Source organism: Carya illinoinensis, chromosome 8 (assembly GCF_018687715.1).
Source record: "Carya illinoinensis cultivar Pawnee chromosome 8, C.illinoinensisPawnee_v1, whole genome shotgun sequence".
In the NCBI taxonomy this organism is placed as follows: Eukaryota; Viridiplantae; Streptophyta; class Magnoliopsida; order Fagales; family Juglandaceae; genus Carya; species Carya illinoinensis.
In genome coordinates, this window is record NC_056759.1 from 21,004,678 (window position 1) to 21,032,425 (window position 27,748).

A 27,748-nucleotide genomic window follows, 5' to 3' on the forward strand; every position below is an offset into this window, starting at 1 on the left:
ATGATGTGTAACGGTGATTTTTTAAATAAAGATCCTGATGACGCTTGGGACTATTTTGACCAGTTAGTTGAAAATGCCCAATCTTGGGATAACACAGATCGTTCTGATCGGTCAAATAAGCCCAAACTCAGTGCCATGTCTCAAGAAGGTATGTATGTTCTTAAAGGAAATGATGATGTGAATGCTAGGATAGCAAGTCTGACAAGAAAAGTTGAAGCCATGGAACTTAGGAAGGTAAATCTAGTTAAGGCCAGTGAAAAAGAAGAAGAAAATTGTGGCATTTGTGAGATTAGTGGATACATAACTCAGGATTGTCCAACAATCCTCGCTTTTAAAGAGGTGTTACACGAACAAGCAAATGTCATGAATTCCTATAGGAGACCATTTTCTTCTCCTTATTCAGAAACATATAATCCTAGATGGAGAAATCACCCGAACTTTAGTTGGAGGAATGAATCCAATACAAATCAAAATCCTCAAGGGCCATCTTCTTCTAGTCCTTATGTGCCTCCACATAAGAAAACCCTTGAGGAAACATTACAGGCTTTTATGCAGGGACAAGCAAATATCAACACTCAGACAATGCAGGCCATTACTGAGATGAGAAGTTCTATTAGCGACTTGACCTCTACATTGCATGCTCAAGAGAAGGGTAAGTTTCCTGCTCACCTCAGCCGAATCCCAAAGGTAAATTTGAGGTAAGAAATTCAAATCCCTCTGATTCAAAATTTGAACATGCCAAGTCCATCACCACTCTACGCAGTGGAAAAATAATTGATAAGAGTATTTCAACAACGAAAGTTGATGAGACCAACAACTCTTTAAATTCCAAAAGTGATGGTGAACTTGAGAAGGTTGAATTAGATATGCCTTTGAAAGCCCCAATAACTGCTCCATTTCCCCAAAGATTGCAACATTCTCACAAGTTGGTTCAAAATGCTGATATTCTTGAAATTTTCAAACAGGTAAAAATCAACATTCCTTTGTTGGATGCAATTAAACAAATTCCATCGTATGCTAAGTTTTTGAAAGATTTATGCACAGTGAAGCGTACGATGAAGGTGCAGAAGAAGGCTTTTCTCACTGAGCAGGTAAGCGCTATCCTCCAGAACAATTCTCTTCCTAAGTACAAAGACCCGGGTTGTCCAACAATTTCCTGCATGATTGGAAATTTTAAAATTGAAAAAACTTTACTTGACCTCGGAGCTAGTGTTAACCTCCTACCCTACTCGGTATATGAGCAGTTGGGTCTTGGTGAACTTAAACCCACCGAGGTAACACTCCAACTTGCTGACCGTTCAATTAAAATACCGAGAGGGATAGTTGAGGATGTGCTAGTTCAAGTAGGCAAATTTTATTTCCCAGTGGATTTCATTGTTTTGGACACAGAACCTGTCTTTGATGTTTGCACTCAAATTCCTATAATTTTGAGTAGGCCGTTCCTTGCGACCTCAAATGCCTTAATAAATTGTAGGAGTGGTGTGATGATAATATCTTTTGGCAACATGACTTTGGAGTTGAATATTTTCAATATTTGTAAACAACCTGGTGATGATGATGATGTGCATGAAGTAAATTTGATCCAAACTCTTGTTCAAAATAAATTTGATTTGTCAAGTTTTTCTGACCCACTTGAGGCTTGTTTGGTTCATGGTGAAAATTTTGATGATGATTCTGTACTTGCATCTATGAATTTTTTGCTAGAATCTACTCCTATAATGGACACTGATAAGTGGAGAACACGTTTTGAGGAATTACCGCCTCATGATGTCGTGTCTCTCCCCTCAAGTGTGCAAACACCAAAACTCGACTTGAAACCTCTACCTGCTGATCTCAAATATGCATTTTTAGGCCAAGTGGAGACATTACCAGTGGTCATTTCATCAAAACTGGATGAAATTCAGGAGAGCAAATTGATTGGTGTTCTCATTGAACACAAAGAAGCAATAGGATGGACCATAGCTGATATCAAAGGTATCAGTCCTTTGATTTGTACCCACAGGATTTATCTAGAGGACAATTCTAAACCCTCTAGAAAAATGCAGCGTAGACTAAACCCCAACATGAAAGAGGTTGTCAGAGCAGAGGTGTTAAAACTTCTGGATGTAGGGATCATTTACCCTATTTCTGACAGCAAATGGGTTAGTCCTACGCAGGTGGTACCCAAGAAATCTGGTGTGATTGTAGTTAAGAATGCTGATAATGAATTAATCCCAACTAGAGTTACTACTGGTTGGCATGTGTGTATTGACTACAGAAAACTGAATTCTGTCACCAGAAAGGATCATTTTCCCCTACCATTCATGGATCAAATCATTGAACGTGTAGCGGGCCATAAATTTTATTGCTTCCTAGATGGTTATTCTGGATATAACCAAATTGAGATTGCTCCTGAAGATCAAGAAAAGACCACTTTTACATGTCCATTTGGTACCTTTGCATATCGAAGGATGCCATTCGGACTTTGTAATGCTCCTGCTACATTTCAACGATGCATGATGAGCATATTCAGTGACATGGTAGAGCGTTTCGTTGAAATATTCATGGATGATTTTTCTATTTTTGGTGATTCATTTGATGAATGTTTAACTCATTTGGAAAAAGTACTGATTATATGCAAAGAAAAGAATTTGATTTTAAACTGGGAGAAGTGTCATTTTATGGTCACTCAAGGGATTGTTCTTGGTCACATTGTTTCTTCTCAAGGTTTTGAAGTGGACAAGGCCAAAATTGAATTAATTTCTAAATTGCCCATCCTAAAGAACATCAGAGATATCAGATCTTTTCTAGGTCATGTAGGTTTTTACAGGAGGTTCATCAAAGGCTTCAGCACAATTTCTAGACCTTTGTGCAATTTATTGTCAAAGGAAAATTCTTTTGTGTGGACTGATGATTGTGAGTTAGCTTTTACAAAGCTAAAAGGTATGTTGATTTCAGCCCCAATTATGCGATCACCTGATTGGAATTTACCATTTGAGATTATGTGTGATGCTAGTGATTATGCTGTTGGAGCTGTGTTGGTTCAACGTAAGGACAAAAAGCCTTGTGTTATTTATTATGCAAGTAGAACTTTAAACAGTGCTCAAATGAATTATTCAACAACTGAAAAAGAGCTACTTGCAGTAATTTTTGCACTTGACAAATTTCGCTCTTATTTGATTGGATCTCAAATTGTCATCTTTACTGATCATGCTGCGTTAAAGTACCTTTTAGCGAAAAAAGATGCAAAGCCCAGGTTGCTTAGATGGATCCTTTTGCTGCAAGAATTTGATCTGATAATCAAGGATAAAAAAGGAGTTGAGAATGTTGTTGCTGATCATCTGTCTAGACTTGTTCTTTCAGATTCCATAGAGACAATTCCTATTAACGACACATTTCCAGATGAGCAACTTTTTGGTATATCTCAAGTGCCATGGTACGCTGACATTGCTAATTTTCTTGCTACAGGTGAAATTCTTCACATTTGGACTCAACAAGATAAGAGGAAATTTTTTGTGGAGGTAAGAAAATTCTTTTGGGATGATCCATATCTGTTCAAGTATTGTCCAGATCAGATAATTAGACGATGTGTTCCCAATAACGAATTTCAAAGTGTGATATCTTTTTGTCACTTTGGGGCATGTGGTGGCCATTTTTCTGGAAAGAAAACTGCTTTTAAAATTTTGCAATGTGGTTTCTATTGGCCTACCATTTTCAAGGATACCCATGAATTTTGTAAAACTTGTGAGCGTTGTCAAAAGTTGGGAGGTATTACCCGCCGGAGTATGATGCCATTAAATCCAATTTTGGTTGTTGAAATATTTGATTGTTGGGGCATCGACTTTATGGGACCCTTCCCAGTTTCTTTTGGCAATCTCTACATTTTGGTAGCTGTGGATTATGTGTCCAAATGGATTGAAGTTGTTCCATGCAAAAACAATGATCACAAAGTGGTACTGAAATTTTTGAAAGAAAATATTTTCTCAAGGTTTGGAACACCTCGAGCCATTATCAGTGATGGTGGTAAACATTTTTGTAATAAGCCTTTCGAGGCCTTAATGCGAAAATATGGTATTACTCATAAGGTTGCTACCCCTTATTATCCACAAACAAGTGGCCAAGTTGAGGTATCTAATCGGGAGATCAAAAAATTTTTAGAAAAGACGGTTAACCCAAGTCGCAAAGATTGGTCTTTACGACTAACCGAGGCACTTTGGGCATACCGTACTGCTTTTAAAACCCCAATTGGTATGTCCCCATATCGACTCATTTTTGGAAAGGCATGTCACTTACCTGTGGAATTGGAACACAAAGCTTACTGGGCAATCAAGAAATTTAATTTTGATTTGGATAAAGCTTGCTCTCTTCGTAAGTTTCAGCTTAATGAGTTTGAAGAAATCAGGAATGAAGCTTACGAAAACTCTCGTATTGCCAAGGAGAGAATGAAAATTTTTCATGACAAAAATATTTTTCGAAAATCTTTTGAGCCTTCACAAAAAGTTTTGTTGTATAATTCAAGGCTCCATTTGTTTCCTGGCAAACTTTGATCCCGATGGATTGGTCCCTTTGTTGTAAAAACTATTTATCCTTTTGGGGCCATTGAGATAGAAAATCCAGAGAATGGTAACGTTTTTAAGGTTAATGGACAAAGGTTGAAACCATATTTGGATGATTTTACTCCAGAAGTTGAGTCCACTACTCTGGACGATCCTGCTTATCAGAATTAATTTCTGATTCATCATTGTATAGACCGTATTTGTTTGTTTGGTTTTTCTTTCTTTTGTTTTTTTGTGTTTTTAACTTTGACAGAAATCTACTCCTTGTGTGCACTCGAGTATCTCAGGTAAATTTTTTCCTCTCTGTTTAATCATTTTCGTCTCAATATATGTTCTGCAGTGTTTATCTTGCTCCAATTCATGTCTGTATACATCATTGAATATTCAATTGCTGAATGAGGACAATGTCATATTTAGTTGGGGGGAGGGTTTTCTGTTGAAAATTTATTAGTAAAAAAAAAAAAAAAATTGGATCCGTCCGTGACCTGACAAGAGTAGCTGGAGATTTGAAAAAAATCGCCTGATGTTGTTGACAAATGAGATTGAAGGCTCCGAGTTTCTAAGAAATGTCATTTTCACCGGAAAAAAATCACATTACTCTTTGACTTAGATGATAGCTCGTCTGGTTCTTTATGCTATCTCTATAAAATCAGTCCTGAAGTTCATCCAATCCGCATCAAGTTTTCTTCTCATCTCTATAACTCATCTGCATTCTTTCAACATTCTCGTTTTAAGCCTTCTATTCTTTTGTCAATGGCTCATTCTTCTTACATTTCTCTAAATCCATCCATGAGGCATTCTGCATCTCAAACTCCGATGCTATCTACGACTTGGTGAGTCTTGGGACTCGCTACTCATCCTCTATTGTTGCTTTTTCCTAGCGGGTACAAGCCAAAAGCCATGAGGTTGAAAGGCTTAAAGAACAAATTGTTGTACTTCAACGAATTGTTCAAGAGTCTCACACAAGGGAAGGAATCATTCGGCAGAAGAATAAACAGTTGAAATCTCTATTAGATTCTTCATTCCGCTTGCCAGTTCCCATGGATAGGGATGACATGATATTGTATGAAGAGAATGAGCGTCTCAAACATGAGGCTAAGAACCTCAAGTTTATGTAAAAAAAAAAAAAATATCTCTCTATTTTTATGAACTCTGGTCTACCTTTTAAGAGATATTCATAACATGCATCATACCTATTTCTCTTCTAATCATACACAATCTATCTTCCGGTAAAGGTTTTGTGAATATATCTGCTAAATGATTGTGTGTGTTTAAAAAAAAAAAAAATTTTGAAATTTGAGCATCTTGGTGGAGTAGTTGAGCGGGATCATTTGTGAAGATTTATTTTCAAGCTTAAACATAGAGCATGATTTTTGATGCATCATATTATGTTGATATGTGGCTTGAAACACCAGGAAGTTATAGTTATTGAGATGAAACTTGATAAAAAATTTTGTAGAACGAAAGGCAAAGTTTGAAGGACATTTTGCACATGCTTACGCTTGTAATGTTCCTTATTTACCATTCATTGATTTAATACTGGAGAAGTAAACTACAGGACTACCGAGCCATGCCAAAAAGAAAAGAAAAAAAAGAAAGGATTGAAAAAAAAAAACAGAGAGAGAAAATGAATAAAGGCAACTTAGTGAATTTTCCTAAGTAAAAAGGGCTAGAAATAGTTACCCAAGACTTTGGGGGTTGAGTATTCAACCTTTAAAAACAGAGCTGGCTGAAAACTGCTAGTTCCTTTGGCTTTGAGGTAGTTAGAATCAGCAATGATTAATCTTAAGGTTGAAAAATCCTATGACAAATCATGGCTAGTAATGAGGAACACACAACCAGTTTAGCTCCACACACACATTTGAGTCCTGAGATGTTTGCCTTAATTCTATGTGAAAGATTTTTGAGATAGTCTTGGTGGGTATAACCCTTGGGGGTTGAGTAGTAACATGTCACTTTTGTGAGAATTCAGAATTATGTTCGATTGTTTTTGTTTGGATTTCGATCTTTATGCAATATTCATCTCAATTAATTTTCACTATTTTGCTCAAGGATTAGCAAAAAGCTAGTCGGGGGGTGTGATTGAGCTGAAATATTGCATAGTTTAGCTATTTAAAACCAATGTATTTTAAATTCTTTGTTACACTATTATTGGTTTTAGATAGAGAAATGGTTAATAAGCATAAATATGAGTTGTGTTTTTTTTTTAATTGATTAATATCATGTTTATGCTTATTTTCAGGTGGAGTGTGATCATAAGGCTTGGAAGACTGAAAGTTACATTTGGTGTTGTAAACGTTGTAAGCAGATCAATCAAATATTTGGAAGTTCTCGTGTCGGTTGGTGCAGTTAAAGTGAAAAAAAAATGAAGCGCATGCCGTGCTGTGCCATGCTTGAATTGGAGACTGAATTGAGGCAACTTATATATATATTGCTGGATGGAGAAAGAAATAACTTGTGGAGTTGGTGGTGTTAATTTGGTGGAGTTGTGGAATTGGAGGAATGCACCGAATTTATATATATATATATATATATGTGTGTGTGTGGCTGAACGGTGGGAAATAGAGAGAGACGTGTGAGTGGAAGAAGAGTTGTGTGCTGGAATTGAAAAGAGTGAGTCGATGCGCTGGAATTTAGAGAAGTCGGTGCAGTAGGTATTGAATTGAAGAGAGAATTGTACATTGGATATAAGAGTCGTGCTTGACTTGTAGAGAGGGAGACGTGCAGAGAAAAAAAGAAAAGGAGCCGTGTAAATCAATAGAGACGTGCTGGAATGAATTATGGTGAGGAGGACCGACTAGAAGCAGCTATATATATGTATATTGCTGGACGTAAATTAGAGAAGAGGTGGGGAGCAATCGGTGTAGGGGTTGAGGGGCAGATTACGTAAGAAAGGGGGGGAATTGAGGTGTGTAGGTCGGTTGCTTTTATTGATTAATTATCTTAGAAGAAGGGAGTTGGTGAGAGAGAAGATGTGTTGGTGAGATGTGTTGTGCTGTAATTGAAGGAAGGAGACGTGAGGAACATGAAGTGGTGATTGAAGGGAGAGTCGGTTAGATTTAATTGGCTGGCAGGAGAGGGAGTTGTCGTCCAAACCGAATGAGGCAGTGGCTGGCCTGGTTTTTCAAATTCTGTTATTTGTTGTTTAGTATTTCTTGTGTTTTATTTTAGTTATTTAATGGAGAATACTTATGTGATTTCTATAGTATTTGTAATAAATATGTTTGGCTAAATTTTTATACTAAGGTTAGAGATGAAGTTTAATAATTTAAATATTGTTTTCGGATCCACGTAAAATTTAATCTATGAGCTCGATCGATTGAAAGATTTTATTATTGGATATTTTGACTATCTATATACTCGTTTTGATTCATTGTGATTTCCGAATACAGTGAATGCTTGAGGAATCCCTGTGGTATTCAAATAGATTTGTAAATGTTTTAATCATCAATCGTTCACACTCAATCATAAGCGATTTTTTTTATTGATCTTAAATGCTAAATCTTCCAATTAAACGGAATCATTATTTTAGTTTAATTGAAGTAAATCGATCGGAAACAATATCATAAATTATTAAACGGATCCTCGAAACCTTAGTCTTTCTTCATATCTTTATATTCGATTGTACGTTTCTTTTAGTTTCGTTTCATTGTCTGAATTTGTTTCCTTTATCACAAAAGTCAATCCCTGTGGATTCGATCCTGTAAGATACTACAACACCTGTATACTTGCAGGTAAAACTGCACTAAATTTTTGGTTCATTAATTTGAGTCAGAGTTTAGGCGCAACAGTAGATGATGGCTAGCTTTTCGTTTCGGTCCTATTGCAGTTTTATTGGTTTCATTTTCTGGTTTTTTGGATTGTCTCCCTCCGCTGTTAAGGTTTTTATGGTTCTCGATTTTGGAGGGTACAGTTGGGGTCTGCTGGGTGGTGGCGCTGATGCTGGTGATGGGCTGGTTCTGCAAAAGAGACCCACGGCGTAATCAAACCGTGAAGGGGAAGAGGAAGGGGGGCGGTGAAAATGATAGAGATGAAACCCTAATGGGCTTCCCACTTGCAAATAGGCTGGACTTTCTTTTGATTGGGCTTGGGCCTAGGGTGTTTTTGTTTTGAGTGATTTTATGTATTTTGGTTTATTTAGTTTATTTTCAGATAGTGTTTAGAAACAATCTCTAGGGCCTAGGGTTCGTAGAGTTTGTACTCCACTCCTAGAGAGGGGGAGTTGTGTGGGCTGTCTTAGACGGTGGTCTAAGATAGAGGTTTGTCTCTCAGACTGTTAGTTTGGAGGGTGGTCTCTTAGACGATTTAGTCTGGAGTAGTTGGACAAGATTATGTCAACTGCAAAGAAATTTGTGGGTTGGAGAGCAAGTAAAGGTTATAATTTGGCTTGTATTTTTCAAGTCAGAAGTTGTAATTGTCAGTTATATAACTGAATGAAATACTGTTTCTCTGTCAAAAAAAAAAAAGATGTCCTAAAACATATATAAGCTTCTAATTCAAGATCACATGGTTAAACATTAACCAAAACATAATTTGAGCTAAGAACATCCACACTTTGGCCTATCTGAATATTTTTGAAACTAACATCAAATATCTTCAAAATAATATTCTAATATGTATATAAGAGGCTTAGGATTCTCCAATAAAATTATCAAAGCCATTGGAATAGGTTTAAACCACCAAAGATTTAAACTTTTTCAAAACAGAAACTGTTTTTCCTCTTCCAGTTTCTAAGTTTCTAGATCTAAGAAAATCCTTGATCAAAACCTTTAATCATGCAACAAATCCTAAACCAATAATCATATACACATGTTAAAAATACTCAATGAAAATTTCGGACCAAGATCTATCCATTAGCTTGGTCAAAAACTCTAAAATACAACATATTCTCCAGTTTATCTCCCAGAATTACCTTTCTCGAGTTTAAACAATATTGGACTGACCAAATGATCTTCAAATGGAACAAGCTATCCACATAAACTAGACTAAAAAAGAAATAACTTGTATGAAGGATACTTTATGGTAAAACACTTACAAAAGGTTTGAAATGGGCCTGCAAAAGAACACCTAAAAGCTATCCGAGAGAGTGTTTGGTGTTCTTTCAATGAAATGTGTAAAGGAAGATGATTTCGTGGGGAGTGGGCTGGAGATATTTATGCACAAGATATGGAAGAGGATGAGGTTGAAGTGAGGGTTGAGTGTTGGCCTTTCTTACCCAATAATATTCACAAAAATCAGCTCAAGATATTTTTACCCAATAATATCCACAAAAATCAACTCAAGATATTTTTATCCAATAATATGCACAAAAATCAGCTCAAGATATTTTCTAAAGGTGGAGTGTAGACTTGGAAGAGTGAGGTGGCTAAGATCTTTCCATGTGTCCAATTAAAACCTTTCTAACTTAATTTGGACATTCCACATTGTGATTTTGAAATTACAGCGACAATCGTTTATCAATAATTAGCCCCCAAATTGACCCTAAAAATAAAATCACAATTTTGAACAAGCGTTTCGTCCGAAAATATGAAAAATAGTTATTGTGCCATAAGACCTTAAATAATCCACCGAGTATAATGGCACAAACCATAACACATTCTGGTACTTCTAACTATCTCCAATAATTAAAAACAACTTTTGATACCCTAGTGAGTGATAACACTAACTATATGGTTAGACTAAAACCTATATGATTAATAGATTCGTGAAAACTTATGGGGTCTTCACGAGGTTTCTAAAGCCAATAGAAATTCCACAATTGAATTTCTAGCGGGCTGTTACAGAAAGTAATACTCCCACAAACGTTTATGAAACACATCTAAAATCCTTTTTACACCAAAATGACCCAACAAACCACATCCATACACAAGCAACTTACGCATAAGACTAGTAGGCTCACAAAGTTTATTCTCTGCAAACAAATACCAATCTAGTCTATAACACTTACCAAACGATGTTTTCTTACGTATTCCATACACACTGGCAAAGTCATCATCATTAGCATGCAATTTCTTGTCATATTCAAATCTCAATAACTTCGCATCTAAAATAACGATACGATCATACCTTCTTGCTAATGCACAAGCCACAAAAGTTTCCTTACCATGTGTGTACTTGATTACAAGAGGAAAAGTCTCAATATACTCCTCCCACTTGGCATGCATTCTAGTCAACTTACGTTGTCCTTTCAAGTGTATTAAGGACTCATGTTCTTCAAAGAAAGGTCGGGTAAGGATTATCGCACCTGGCACAAAATCAATGTATTGCTCTATCTCTCTAATAGGTGGCAATCTACTAAACACACTACTAGGAATCATGACCTTATATCCCTGCAATAAAGAAACAACAATACTAAGTAAAGGTACGTCAAGTTCGTTAGTATTAAAACTTGCCTTAGCATAAAAACTCATTTTTCTTTTTGTTTTCCTCTCATTTTCTGCACTATCTCTTCTCTTTTCACTCTCTCTTTTCCCTTCAGTCTTTTTTTTTCTTCAGTCTCTTTATTCTTTTCACTCTCTTTTTTTTTTCACCTTCTTTTTCCCTTTCACTCTCTATTTTCTTTTCACTCTCTCATTCTCTTGAGGTTATGGCCTCACTATTTCTTCTTTTCTCAATCTCACTTTCACTCTTTCTTTTTTCATCAATCTCACTTTCTCTTTTTTTGATCAACTTCACTTTCTTTTTTTCTTTTTTGATCGACCTCACTTTTCAACTTAAGTTGGTCCTCATGGACCTGTGTTAGAGTTAAAGGAGCAAGTTTGATTGTTTTTCCATCCTTTTCAAAGCTGTACATGTTTCTAAACCCATCATAAATCACTCTCCTATCACACTGCCATGACCTCCCCAACAAAATATGGCCAGCATGCATACGCACTACATCACAAAGCACCTCATCCTTATACCTCCCAATTGAAAAAGAAACTAACACTTGCTTATTTACCCTAACCTCTCCACAATCATTCAACCATTGAAACTTGTATGGTCTAGGGTATTTCAAAGTAGGTAAATTCAATTTCTTAACTAAAGTAGTGCTAGCAACATTAGTACAACTTCCCCTATCAATGATCATACTGCATACCTTATTTATTTCAACCACAAACAGAAATATTCAATTGTGATAATCAAACAATTGAATTCAAATACATAAAAAATTGATAAGGAAATAGAAGGGAATCAATGAAATCCTAGAAATTTCAAACCCTAGATGGTGCAAACACATAAAACATTGACAAGGAAATAGAAGGGAATCAATGAAACCCTAGAAATTTCAAACCCTAGATTGTGAAAATTTTGGCAGCCCTCAAATAAGGAATTTAGCCACCCTATGATGATGAACATGAAACCCAAAAGATAGAATAATTTGGCAACCCTAGGAAATTTGAATTTTTGCATTTTTTGTAACCCTAGAATAATGAAGCCCTAGAATTAATGATACAATAAATAAAAGATAGAATCAGACTTGATTGGAAACCAAGCTTTGAATACCTAATGATGTGAATCCCAATTCACTAGCTTTGAGACCCAACAAAAATATTGGAAAACCAACCCAAGAAAGCCAAAATCAAGCCTATGGATGGAGAATCTAGACTCGTTGAGAACCTGTTTTAAGAACCTAGATTATATTAAAATCTAGACCCGTTGAAGAGCTCGTCTCAAGAACTCGTATTACAAAGGAGGAACACCACAAAGGTTGTGATTTACCTTTGATAAGTTCAAACGTTCAATCAAGAACAAGAGGAGATAAACTCAACTCCCAATAAATAAAATTCATCACTTTCAATAATGTCTTACCTTTTCAAAAGAGGCTACAATTGGTTTAAATAAACAATCCCCCAAAACCCCTAGTTCACATAAATTAATAAATTTCCAAATATGCCCTTGGCCAAAATACAAGGCCTTCCCAAAAATCCTAGTTCGTTAGAAATAAGACATGTGGGCTGGACATCCCCCAAGCCCAATTATTCTAGATTAATTCCTTTGACTAATAAAATAAGCCCTTTTAATGAAATAAATAAGTCCATGGCCTTCAATAACAATAGGCTCAAGTCTTATCTTCCATAGCTCGGATCAAGTGAATCAAAATTGATTCTCCTTCTTTCAAGCCCATCATTTGTGTTGGGCTCTTGCTAGCTTCATCCCAATTGGATTCTACCAATTCTTGCATTGATCCCTTGATCTTTGTGGCTCTTAATTTTGTAATTGATCCTTAAGACTTGGTCCGCCTTGGGGCCCATTACTCCCAATGAAACCCAACATTCTTTTTAATGACTTCAGTGAGTGGTGCGGCAATGGTGCTAAAGTCTTTAACAAAACACCGATAAAAGCTAGTTAAGGCATGAAAACTTCTTACCTCAATGATGTTCTTTGGCGTTGACCACAAACTTGCCAATGAATGCACGTAGGACATGGTTCATCAATCTCATGAAAGTACTGGGCGCATTTGTAAGTCCAAATGGCATAACCAACCATTCATAAAGCCTATACTTAGTCTTAAAAGCAGTTTTCCATTCATCACCCTCTTTCATTCTAATTTGATGGTACCCACTTTTAAGATCAATTTTACTGAAAATACATGAGCCATGCAATTCATCAAGCATATCATCTAATCTAGGAATGGGATGCCGATACTTTACCGTAATATTGTTGACTGCCCTGCAATCAACACACATTCTCCACGTCCCATCCTTCATTGGCACTGATAGCACTGGTACTACACATGGGCTCATGCTCTCCCTCACATACCCCTTGCTCATCAAGTCCTCAACTTGCCTCTGAAGCTCCTTTGTCTCCTCTGGATTACTCCTATATGCTGGTCAGTTTGGAATAGCAGCTCCAGGTACAAAATTAATCTGATGCTCAATGCCTCTAATGGGTGGCAACTCATTAGGCATCTCCTCTGGGAATACATCATCAAACTCCTGCAACAAGGAAATAGCCAAAGTAGGAAGAAACTACTGGGTGCCATCAAGAGTAAGATAAGACTCTTTATTGACGAGAAAAATCATAGGGCGATAGGCGAAGAGAGCCCTCTTAACCTCACTCTCTCTGGCATAGAAACTCACTTTTGTCTTTCCTTTCCTCTCTGCAGGCTCTCTTTCTTTTTTCTCTCGTGGCTCTACTCTTTTTTCTCTACTCTCAGCCACATCTCTACTTTCTTTTTCACTCTTTTTGTTGTGCTCATTTTCACTATCACTCTTTTTTTTCTGCTCAATTTCTTTTTCACTCATCTCTTTTGACCACTTTCATTTTCACTCTTTTTTTTTTTTTTTTATCACTCTAATTTTCACTCTTTCTTTTCTGAGCAACCTCACTTTTCAGTTTCAGTTGGTCCTCATAGACCTGGCTTGGAGTTAAAGGAGCAAGTTTGATTGTTTTTCCCTCCGTTACAAAGTTGTACATGTTTTTGAACCCATTATGTGTCACCCTCCTATTATATTGCCATGGCCTCCCCAACAAAATATGGCCAGCATGCATAGGCACAACATCACAAAGCACCTCATCTTGATACCTCCCAATTGAAAAAGGAACTAACACTTGTCTATCCACCCTAACTTCCCCACAATCATTCAACCATTACAATTTGTATGGTCTAGAGTGTTTTAAGGTTGGTAAATTCAATTTTTCAACCAAAGTAGTGCTAGCCACATTAGTACAACTCTCTCCATCAATGATCATTCTACATACTTTGTTGTTGACGTGGCATCTAGTATGGAAAATGTTCTCTCTCTATTGCTTGGCATCATCCACCTTAATGTGTCTGTTGAGAGCACGCCTGGCAACAAGAGACTCACTCACGGCGTATATCACTCCTTCGCCATCACTAGCATCAACCAACTCAGGCACCCCATCACAATCATCCTCACTCTTAGTCATCACCTCCCCATTCTCATGCATAATCATCACTCGCCTATTTGGACATTGAGAAGCGATGTGCCCTGAACCCAAACACTTAAAGCAATTAATATCTCTACTCCTTGAAGGTTGAGATTCTACCTTGGGTTTGCTGCTAGGTCCCTCATCTTTGCCCTTAGGTGGTTCGATCTTTCTCTTTGTTTCAGCAGGATCATTCCTATCCCACTTTGATTTCTAGGTAGTGCTAGAAACCGAAGTGTACCTTACTGTCCCTTTTCTCTTTAATTGCCTCTCCACCTTCATAGCCATGTGCACCATGTCCTCTATCTCCACATAATGTTGCAATTCAACCACATTGGCTATGTCTCTATTCAAACCACTCAAAAATCTAGCCATGGTGGCCTCCCGGTCCTCCTCTACATTAGCCCGAATTATAGCCACCTCCATCTCCTTATAGTAATCCTCCACACTCATAGACCCCTGTGTAAGATTTTGGAGCTTTTAATAAAGGTCCCAATAGTAGTGACTAGGTACAAATCTCTGTCTCATGAGAGCTTTCAACTCTCCCATTTCTCTACAGGCCTTTCATGATTCCTCCTCCTGGTGGTCACTAATTGATCCCACCAAATAATAGCATAATCAGTGAATTCAATTACCGCCAACTTCACTTTTTTCTACTCAGAGTAATTATGACAATCAAATACCATATCTATTTTTTTCTCCCACTCTAGATAATAAACCTCTGGGTCAGTTCTACCTTGGAAATATGGTATTTTCATTTTGATGCTCCCCAAGTCTTTATCAACACCATCCCAACCCCCTAGGTTCCCCTCAAATTCTCTTTCATGCCTACCCAACCCAATTTCAGATGTTAGGTCTTCCTCATCCTCATCATCTCCTTTATTCTCATATGCATTTTCAACCCAAGGCTCACGTCGCCTCCAATTTCTCCCACCTTACAAATTTTGAATCTCTGCTTGTTGTTGATTCAAGCTATTGTCCATTTGCCCCAATATTATGTTCATCCGCTCAAACTGTTGTTGCATGGCTTGCAACACAAATGAGTTATCTGCTATCCCCTTGGGTTATGAGCCACTACAGTGAGACATTGTAATGTGCAGCAAAAGAAAATGTTAGCAGAAAAAGAAAGGACCTCACACGCTCCCTTACGTGTTTATACTCAAATGATGGCACTCCACTCGTGTTTCACTTTGAATTGGCTTTTTTTTTTTTTTTTAATAATCTCACACTCTCTTGCCTTTTACCTCGAGTTTTCCCACTCAAGTTCTTTCAGAACTAATTGAACTCAATCAAGACAAAGTAATCCCAACTAGCAATTAGATCCAAGAACAAGAGAAACACGGAAGGAAAGAAACGACACCAGAATCACGAAAATTATACGAATGGAAGAGTTACTATAACACAAGATACCAACTATAACGAAGGATGCACAACACCCCTATGGTGAAAGGCTCAAGAAAATTTTTTGGATTTTTCTATACTTTTTTTTTTGGACGATTTTTTTTCCTTTCTTTTCTTTTCTATACTTTTCTCTTCTCAACAATTCAACCACAAACAGGAATATTCAATTGTGATAATCAAACAACTGAATTCAAACACATACAAATTGACAAAGAAATAGAAGGAGATCAATGAAACCATAGAAATTTCAAACCCTAAATGGTGCAAATTTTGGTAGCCCTAGGAAAAACGAATTTTTGTGCTTTTTTTTTTTTTTTGGCAATCCTAGAACATTGAAGGCTTAGACTTAACGATACAATAAATAAAAAGATAGAATCAGACTTGATTGGAAACCTTTCTTTGAATACCAAATGATGTGAACCCCAATCGACTCGCTTTGAGACCCAACAACAATATTGGAAAGCAAACCCAAGAACGCTAGACTCAAGTCTATGAATGGAGAATTTAGACCCGTTGAGATCTCGTTTCAAGAACCTAGATTATACTAAAATCGGAACTTTGGTGCACCAACATGTGCTTTTTGGACCATTTTCTCAAGGGAAACTTCTTCATTTACACCCCTCCTTGACCCTCTGAGTTCAGCTCTAGCTTGGACGAATTGGCACCAAGAAATCCGTCTTTTACTTCATTCTTTCTATTGAACCCCCCGTTCCATTACTTTCCCTCAAGCCCAAAAAGTGCGACACGTGCCTAAGGTGCTCATCTAGCCATTGTTAAGTTTCTAACTTGACTTAAGCGTATTAATCAACTTAAAGATGATTAGTAATCTCTAAACCATGTTTTGAGATTAATTTCCCTTTCAATTCATTCTTGCTCGTTCGATCTGCACCTTTTTGATATTATTATTGTTTTACATCACTCTTAGATTAATTTAGAAGATTAGCCTTGATCTATCACATGTCATTAGAACCAAATCCATGTCAATTTCCAATTCACAGCAAATCGGAAGCTAGGTGCACCTTCACGTGCATTCGTACAATTCCGCCCTTAGCCTTGTCCTGTTTGACCTTTTCCTCAAGGGAAACTTCTTTATCTACACATCCCCCTGACCCTCGTAGTTCGGTTCTAGGTTTGGAAGAATTGGCACCATGAAATCCGTCTTTCATTTCATTCCCCTTATTGAAGCCCGCACACAACATTCCATTAGTTTCCCACAAGCCCAAGAAGTGCCACACGCGTCTAAAGTGCTCATCTAGCCATTGTTATGTTCCTAACTTGACTTAAGCGCATTAATCAACTTAAATATGATCAAAAATATCTAAACCATATTTCGAGCTTAATTTCCCTTAAAATTCATTCTCGCCCTTTCGATCTGGACCTTTTTGTTATTATTGTTGTTTTACATCATTCTTAGATTGATTTAGAAGATTAGCCTTGATCAATCACATGTCACTAGAACCAAAGCCATTGTCAACTTCCAAGTCACAGCGAATCGGAAGCTAGGTGCACCCTCATGTGCATTCGTACAATTCCGCCCTTAGCCATGTGTCCTTTTTGAACTTTTTGATATTATTGTTATTTTACATCATTCTTAGATTGATTTAGAAGATTTGCCTTCATCCATGACAGGTCAATAGAAGCAAAACCATGTCAATTTCAAAGTCATCACCAATCGAAACCTAGGTGCACCATCATGTGCATTACAACAAATCTGGCCCTAGCTGAGGCATTTTAGACTATTTTCTCGACGGAAACTTCTTCATTTAGACCCCTCGTTGACCTTTTAGTTCAGTTCTAACCTTGGATGAATTGGCACCAAGAAATCTGTCTTTCACTTCATTCATCTTATTGAAGCCCGCACACACCATTTCATTGGTTTCCCTCAAGCCCAAGAAGTTCAAAATGTGCCTAATGTGCTCATCTAGCCATTGTTAAGTTTCTAACTTGACTTAAGGGCATTAATCAACGTAAAGATGAGTAGTCATCTCCAATCCATGTTTCAACCTTAATTTCCTTTTAAATTTATTCTAGCCATTTTCATATGGACCTTTTTGATACTATTATTGTTTTAACTCATTAATGGATTAATTTAGAAGATTAGCCTTGATCCATCACATGTCAATAGAGCCAAAGCCATGTCAATTTCCAATTCACGGCGAGTTGGAAACTAGGTGAACCTTCATGTGCATTCGTACAATTCTACCCTTAGCCGTGTCCTTTTTGACCTTTTCCTCAAGGGAAACTTCTTCATTTACACCCCCTCCTTGACCCTCATAGTTCAGTTGTAGTTTTGGACAAATTGGTACCAAGAAGTCTGTCTTTCACTTCATTCTTCCAATTGAAGCCCGCACACAACATTTCATCAGTTTCCCTCGAGCCCAAGAAGTGCCAAACGCGCCTAAGGTGCTCATCTAGCCATTGTTATGTTCCTAACTTGAATTAAGCGCATTAATCAACTTAAATATGATTGATAAGCTCTAAACCATATTTCGAGCTTAATTTCCCTTATTCATTGTTGCCCGTTCGATCTGCACCTTTTTGATATTATTGTTGTTTTAAATCATTCTTAGATTGATTTAGAAGATTAGCCTTGATCCATCACATGTTGATAGAACCAAAGCCATGTCAATTTCCAATTCACAGCGAATAGGAAGCGAGGTGCCCCTTCATGTGCATTCGTACAATTCTACCCTTAGCCGTGTGTCCTTTTTGAACTTTTCCATATTATTGTTGTTTTACACCATTCTTAGATTGATTTAGAAGATTTGCCTTGATCCATCACAGGTCAATATAAGCAGAACCATGTAAATTCTGTGCACCTTCATGTGCATTTGTACAATTCTACCCTTATCCGTGTGTCCTTTTTGAACTTTTCCATATTATTGTTGTTTTACACCATTCTTAGATTGATTTAGAAGATTTGCCTTGATCCATCACAGGTCAATAGAAGCAAAACCATGTCAATTCCCAAGTCATCGTGAATCGAAACCTAGGTGCACCATCATGCGCATTACAACAAATATGCCCCTAGCTGAGGCATTTTAGACCATTTTCTCAACGAAAACTTCTTCATTTACACCCCTCGTTGACCTTCTAGTTCAGTTCTGACTTTGGAAGAATTGGCACCAAGAAATCTGTGTTTCACTTCATTCGTCGTATTGAAGCCCGCACACACCATTCCATTGGTTTCCCTCAACCCAAGAAGTTCCACATGCGCCTAATGTGCTCATCTAGCCATTGTTAAGTTTCTAACTTGACTTAAGGGCATTAATCCACTTAAAGATGACTAGTCATCTCTAATCCATGTGTCAAGCTTAATTTCTTTTTTGATATTATTATTGTTTTAACTCATTTTAAGATTGATTTAGAAGATTAGCCCAGATCCATCACATGTCAATAGAACCAAAGCCATGTCAATTTCCAATTCACAACGGATCGGAAGCTAGGTGGACCTTCACGCGCATTTGTACAATGCCGCCCTTAGCCATGTCCTTTTTGACCTTTTCCTCAGGGAAAACTTCTTCATCTACACACCTCCCTAACCCTCGTAGTTCAGTTCTAGGTTTGGACGAATTAGCACCAAGAAATCCGTCTTTCACTTCATTCCTCCTATTGAAGCCCGCAGACACCATTCCATTGGTTTCACTCAAGCCCAGGAAGTTCCACGTGCGCCTAATGTGCTCATCTAGCATTGTTAAGTTTCTAACTTGACTTAAGGGCATTAATCAACTAAAAGATGAGTAGTCGTCTTTAATCCATATTCAAGCTTAATTTCCTTTTAAATTCATTCTAGCCATTTCGATCTGGACCTTTTTGATATTATTATTGTTTTAACTCATTCTTAGATTGATTTAGAAGATTAGCCTTAATCCATCACATGTCAATAGAACCAAAGCCGTGTCAATTTCCCATTCACTGTGAGTCGGAAGCTAGGTGAACCTTCATGTGCATTCGTACGATTATGCCCTTAGCCGTGTCCTTTTTGACCTTTTCCTCAAGGGAAACTTCTTCATTTACACCCTCTCCTTGACCCTCATAGTTCAGGTCTAGTTTTGGATGAATTGGCACAAAGAAATCCCGTCTTTCACTTCATTCTTCCTATTGAAGCCTGCACACAACATTCCATTGGTTTCCCTCGTGCCCTAGAAGTGCCACACGGGCCTAAGGTGCTCACTAGCCATTCTTATGTTTCTAACTTGACTTAAGGGCGTTAATCAACTTAAAGGTGATTAGTCATCTCTAAACTATGTTTTGAGCTTAATTTCCTTTTTAATTCTTTCTAGCCATTTCGATCAAGACCTTATTGCCCCTATTTTTTTTTTCTTAGATTGAATTAGAAGATTAGTCCATATCCATCACATGTCAATAGAAGCAAAGCCATGTCATTGCCCAAATTACAGCAAATTAGAACCTGGTGTGACGCCCCCAACTCCCACGTACGGACACATGGAAATCGAGACGTCGGGATGATGACAACACGGGTCACACATCCCATCGCCAAGTGCCAAGTGTGTGTACATGTAACAAGTGTATTATAAAATCACGCAGCGGATAATAAAAGTCTTATAACTAAGTACTAGAATTTTTTTTGTTTAAATACAAAACCGTTTAAACCACACATAATAAAATATTACAAGTCTCAAATATAGTTTCGAAACCATAGTACAAGACATAAAAACTCCAAATCAAAACTCTGGCGGAGCCGCCTCTTCGAGCTCAGCCTCCTCCTCCTCCTCAACATCTGCAGCAAAATCTACAGTACCAAAATGGTGCCGCAAGTAAGTAATAATCCAAACAAACCACAAGATAAAAATATATCCATGCCACAACAATATGCATGAACATGATGCCATATGCGTATGTCCCAAAAATCCACATTTTTTCACGCACGCCAAAAAATCCCATTTTGGCCCAAAACATTTCCTTTAAACATAACCTCGCCATTATTCCAGATAATGGCTCAAAAACCAAACCATCAGGGCACTGTAGGTGGGAATTGCAGGCGGGACTCTACCACCATCCCTGCTCACCACCATCCCTATACGTGCCTCTGACTCAAACCAGTCAATCCAATCGTTCACATATACCAAAAATCATTTCTCGCTTGAAAGCCCAGTTTTCAAGTCCCAACACATGTACATACATCCAATTACACGAAAACCCAATTTCCGTTTTAAACATGAACATGTATGCACTATGCAATGCAAACATAAAGACACAAAATATTCAATAAATCTCAACATCAACCAAACATAACTAACTCCATCCTCAAATCCATCCGACCCCCTACTCCTCAGACTCAGTCCGGAATAACCAACCAGTCAATGAATTTATTGTAAAAGTAATAATATATTTAAATCTAAAATAGAGTTTGGAAAAATACTTATAGCGCTATATGATAATTTTTGAAGGATCAAGGAGCTGCAAGCGGCAAAGAAGAAGCAACGTAACAATGTAAAATACACTGTGGCCGTGGGTTGTAAAATACCCACTTTCGAACGGGGACAAACCAAGACTTGGGATTGATAGGGAATGGCCTAGAGGTGTTTATGAAACTAGTGGAACTGAGAATGGGCCGTGGGTGGCAGAGGAAATGGCAGTGGAAGATGAGCGGAGGAAATGGCAAGAGGTCGGTGATGATGTGGTGAAGAAATGGTAGTCGGAGGTGGAACGACGGCGGCGAAATGGAGGAAAAACCGTGTGGCTCGGAGGAGCTCGTGGTGGCTAATGGTGGCTCGGATGGAGGTGAAACTTGGTGGGGAGGTTCACCAGTCAGAGGGGAAGAAAACTGGGTGGTGGTGTAGGCCACGGTGGCTGGACAGCGGTGGTCTGGGCGGAGAAGAAAAATGCCGATAGTGAGGAGAGAGAGAGCGTACGTCGCGCGAAAGGAGAACGAAAGAGAAGAAGAAAAAGAAAGAAAAAGAAAAGAAAGAAAAGAGAAAGAAAAAGAAAAGAGAAAAAGAAAAAGAGAAAAAGAAAAGATGGGGAAAAGAAATGAGGTCCAATCCTCACCTATGGAGTCCAAAAACTTATACGACAAAAATAATTTTAAAAGCTATAAAACGACTAAAATAATTTAAACATCACATCAAGCTAAAATATAATAAATAACTAGTAAAAACTAACAACATAATTTTAAATCCAAAAACAAACTAAAATAAATTACACAGCAATTTAAATTCAAAACGATAATTAATATAAAGAAAGCTCTACAAAACAAATATCACAACTAAATAAATCTAATTAAAATACAATCATTTAAAATAAAAGAACTAATATTTTAATTAAATTAAAATACTTCTTCAGTGAAAATACACGTAAAAACGGGGTATCACATCCTCCCCCCTTAAAATAAATTTCGTCCTCTAAATTTGTGGGGTCAAACATCAGCGCCAAGTAGGATACAAGATACAACTCAGAATATACTTGAGAAAATCATACTATCAACCAGTCCCAAACAAGCATGAGTAATGCTCTCCCCAAATCTACTTCTATAGGCAATTCCATCATATTCATACCAGTCTCCCAGCGATGCATCATGTCTAGAACTCCTAAAGCAGCCACATAAACCGAAATCACCATATCCACAAGAACCTCAATACCGCACCCAAGTAAATTCCAACAATTACTATCTTTCCACAATAAACTGTACTAACCTCAATCGACTCTTGTGCTTTAACCTCTAAACCTTCACTGTATACTATACCATGATAACCTAATATCCACTCCAAAGTAAACCATCAATAAGCATAAATTGCACAACCAAATGATTAATCTCACACTAAAACTCTGAATCACTACTAATTCCTCAAAATCAGCACAGAATTTTATACCTAATTATCTCCAAAAATCATGTTTTCGGGCGCACTTTGATGACTCGCTAAAATATATAATGACTATGTCCTCATAAATTAACAACATTAAGTACAAGCTCGCTCAACACCTACGAACAAAAAAACCCTTACCATATAGAAAATAATAATAATAAACCTCCAAAAATCATGAATTATCACTCATTCCTTAGTTGGCTCTAGCTGTCTTAATAAAAATCAACATTCTGTAACCACATCCATGATCATGGACAGGAAGCTAGTACCAAATCAACCTTAGCATCCCAAATTGAAAACAAGTAATTTCATCCCAAAAGATACTCGTCTCATCTAAGATAAGGAACATCCCTAAAAGGCTCATACCCAACCCGACCAACCACGAGGAGAGCCTATAAACTTCCATCGACAACCTAATCTCGAAAACTCATCACCTAAATTCTAAACACCATCTAATTGGCAGAAACTAAACTTAATATGAATCATCATTGAATTCACAGTAACACTAATGAACACTTCCTAGTAACTCTCTCACCTACTTCTACTCTCATAAACTCTAGTTTTAGCACAACTAATTCCTTCAATAGCACTTCATGTTTAAACCTCAAAGCAGGCCATCCCTAATCTATCAAACTATAACAATTATTTTTCAAAATAGATCAATATTTTCACTCCTTAGACAAACAACAAACTAGATCAACATCTTCAATACTAAAAGTACACAAACTAGGTCATTACCTTTAATCCTCAAATAAACATTCTCCTTGAAAATTCCCATATCCATCATTCAACTATGTTCAACCCCATTTTAATGGTTACAGCCTAATCAATCTCCAAAATAATTAATACTAGTACACCACTCCTATGAAACTAAAAACTTCAATCTCATTATAAATCTGTCCTTCAAATCTACAATCCTATAAACGTAAATTATGCAAAATTCCTTTTTTTTTTTTTCCAAAATCCATTAGGTCAATGAACTTTTATCTAATAATAAAACAATCGACTCCTGAAACTTTCAAAATCTTAAATCTTAAATAATAACCAATCATTTCCTAAAATCTGCAAAACTTTAAAACTTTGCTGAAATTCCATAAAATCTATCCTTGAAATTTATTGAACTTACAACCTACTACGTTATAGACCATTTCATAAACCTCCACAGAACCAAAAAACTCAATTATTCTACTTCCCTAAAAGATCACCCAGATCATGCCATTCTCTCCAAGCCTCGATAATATAAAAATACAAACCACACAAGGCGTTCATCACAAAAGATTAGATTAGACCCATACCTGCCATGACTCCAGCATTCTGAGTCTCCATAACCTCGCCTCCAACAGTACCAGGAGTTAGGGGTGTACAGAAAACCGATAAACCGCCCCAAACCGACTGGAACCGACCTCAGCACGCCAGAACCGGCCAAGAACCGGTCGGCGGTCGAGGGAAATTATCATGAACCGGCATCGGTCGGTTCGGCGTGCGGTTCAGGTCTAAATAAACTGATAAGCCGACCGACCGTTTCAGTTATATTTTTTTTCATTTTTATACATATAAAAACGACACCGTTTCACTTAAATAATTGAAACAGCATCGTTTTCTGACTTCTTAAATGATTACGTTTAAATATAAACACGCCGTTTGGTATTAGGGTAAAATACCCACCTTCCCCTTCGAGTTTCCATTTCCTTCCGTCTGCCCTTCCCAGTTTCTGAAAACAGAAACTATCTTCCCAGTCCATACGGCTGCCGATCGCTTCTCGGCTTCTCCCGTTCTCCCAGCGTCTGGCCCTCTCCCGGTCACTGCTCAGCTCCCTGCGTCTGGCCTCCTCTCGGTTTCCCAGCCTCTGCTCGACGGCGCGACGCACCTTCCGGCTTCCTCTATTGGTGTAAGTTACTAAGTAATGTAAGATTCTTTTTTTTTTTTTTTATAGGATCTTGCTATTTACATCTTACTAAGTTGGAATGTTGGATTAATGTTTAGATTAATGTTTATTTTTAGTGTTTATTTTGCATCAGACATATATATATATATATATTATTTTTCGTGTATTTATCAAAAGAAATATATATATTTTTAGTGTTCCAACTTTTGTTGGTTCTTGAAGATCAATTAGTGTTTATTTTTTTAGATTAATGTATATTTTTAGTGTTTATTTTGCATTGGACATTAATATATATTTTTAGTGTTCCAAATTTTGTTCAATCTTGAAGATCAATTAGTGTTTATTTTGCATCGGACATGCTAGGATCTTGTTGTTTCTTGAGTAAAGCAGCATAGTAATTAGTATTTAAGCCACTAAGCCTTGACATAGAATCCATCACTGACTAATTATCTACAGTACTCATGGAATATTAACCAATAAATATGGAAAGCTACTGATTATAATTAAGATTGCATTTGGAGGGCTAGCTCATGATAATTATAACCCTTTTTCTTTGCTAAATCCGATTAAGAAATAAAGGAGTAATGATATACTCCCAATATTATTTTTTGATGATTTCTAGAAATAAGATTGTTATAACAACATTATGTATTATCATTAACTTTTACTATTTTCTTAAAAAAGTAAAAATTAATTTAAGGGTTATGTTAGAATATATATCTATATAAATTAAGTTGTCTATAAGATGAGCACAAGTTTGAAAGAAAACGATTAAGTGCAACTTCATAACTAATCCTAGATGGTAAGTCTTGAAGTTTAAATATTGTTTATCGTTCTATTATTCTAGAGTGTGCTATATGATGCAGATCAAGAGAACTAAATAATTAGTTTCTCTCAGTTATCTCTAATTGCATGAACTTGAATATATTATTTTGTTGGTGCCGTGAATGATATATATGTTTCTTAATTAATTTTGAAATTAATGTTTCATATGTTAGATGGATTCCTCATCAACTCCAATTGATCTTGATAATGATGAACAAACCGTAAATTTGGGAGAGACCCAAACACCAAAACCTTCAAGTGCTCCTAGTAGTACTTGTCCACTTCCTAGGAAACGGAAGGGGAAGGACCCGTCAGTTGTTTGGGATCATTTTACTAAAGTTGAGGGTTGTCCCGTAGATGATCCGAAGGCTAAGTGTAACTATTGTGGCAAGATTTATGCTTGCCACTCAAAGAGAAATGGGACTTCAACTATGCAAAACCACTTATCTGCATGTCCAAGAAATCCTCATAAACGCGGACCTCTAGATAGATATCAACAAACATTGGCGGGTGAGGAAGTTGGAGAGAGTGATAGTAGCGTGGTAAGAAATCTTGTAACCCACAAATATAGTGAAGATGTAGTGAGGTTGGCCATTGCGGAAATGGTAATTATTGATGAATTGCCATTTAGAATTGTTGAAGGACAATGATTTAAGAAGTTGGTTTGGTTACTTGAACCAAAATTTAAAGTGCCATGCCGTGTTACAGTTGCAAGAGACTGTATGAAATTGTTTACATCTGAAAAGGCCAAGCTTAGAAAGTTGTTTAAAGACGGGGAGATGAGAGTTTCATTGACTATTGATACATGGACATCGATACAAAATTTGAATTATATGTGCCTAACTGCCCATTTCATTGATAATGATTGGAAGTTGAAGAAAAAAATCATTAATTTTTGTTTGATCCCTAATCATCGAGGGGATACAATTGGAAAATATATTGAATCGTGCCTCCTTGATTGGGGCATTGATAAGATATTTACTGTGACTGTTGATAATGCTAGCTCAAATGATACTGCAATTTCTTACTTGAAGCATTTTTTGACGGGGAATGTGTTGGGTGGTAAGTACATGCACTTGAGATGTTGTGCTCACATTTTAAATCTTGTCGTGAATGAGGGTTTGAAGGAGTGTAATGATGCCATCACAATGGTTAGAAATGCAGTTAGATATGTGCGCTCCTCCCCTGCTAGATTAGACAAGTTTAAGAAGTGTGCAGAAAAAGAAAAAATTGATTGTAAAAAATTGTTGTGTCTTGGTGTTCAAACCCGATGGAATTCAACTTTCATGATGTTGGATGCGGCTGAGAAATTTGAAAAGGCTTTTAGGCGGATGGAGAGTGAGGATTAAAATTTTCTATCTTACTTTAATGAGGGACACATAGGGCCTCATAGAGCTGATGAGTGGGAGACATTGCGGGTTTTTGTGAAATTTTTGAAGATGTTCTATGATGCCACTTGTCGCTTTTCTGGGTCCCTTCATGTCACGGCAAATACAAGTTTTGTGGAGATTTCCACGCTACAAAAAGAATTGGTTAGGCTGAGTCAGAGTTCTAATAGTTGTTTGATGAACATGGCCATAAGCATGAGAACGAAATATGATAAGTATTGGGGTTCATTGGATAAGCTGAACTTGTTGTTGTTGGTTGCCGTTGTGCTTGATCCTCGAAATAAGTTAGGCCTTCTCACCCGCAACTTGAGAAAAATTTATGATGAGACTCGAGGATTACATTTGGTGTCTAGTGTGAGGCAGTTACTATTCGACTTATACGATAAGTATAATGCTACATTTGGTTCTACTTCGAGTAGTCGAGAACATGTGCCCGCTTCGACATCTATACCCTCAGTAGAAAGTGAAGAAGAGTCACAATTGTATATGGATTGGTATGAGCCAGATAACGAGATTGAATCAGCTGCTGCTAAAACAGAGGTGGATCGATATTTATCAAATGGTTGTGAGGCACTCAGTTCATCTTTTGATTTGTTGATCTGGTGGAGACAGAATGAGGTTAATTATCCTATACTTGCAAGGATTGCACGAGATTTGTTAGCCATGCCTGTTTCCACTGTTGCTTCAGAATCAGCATTTAGTACAGGAGGGCGTGTACTTGATCAGTTTCAGAGTTCATTGGCTCCGAAAACAGTTGAGGCACTTATTTGTACTCAAAATTGGTTACGACATCCGTCGGCGCCAATTGATCTTCGAGAGGCCATGGATAATGTGGAGAGTTTTGTAGTGGAATCTGGTAATGTATTCATTCAATATTAATTTATTTTTATAAGTTAATTTCATTTATTTATTGATTATCCAAATTTATTAATATTTGATGTTTAATCTTAATTTTTTTTTCATATTTATATAGAAATGGGAGCACAATCAGGCGTCACAACTATTGAAGATTGA

The 27,748-nt window shown here is 37.1% G+C and overlaps 1 pseudogene; it reads left to right on the forward strand.

The window, feature by feature from the left end:
• LOC122274493 lies at positions 1-27,748 on the forward strand (annotated as a pseudogene).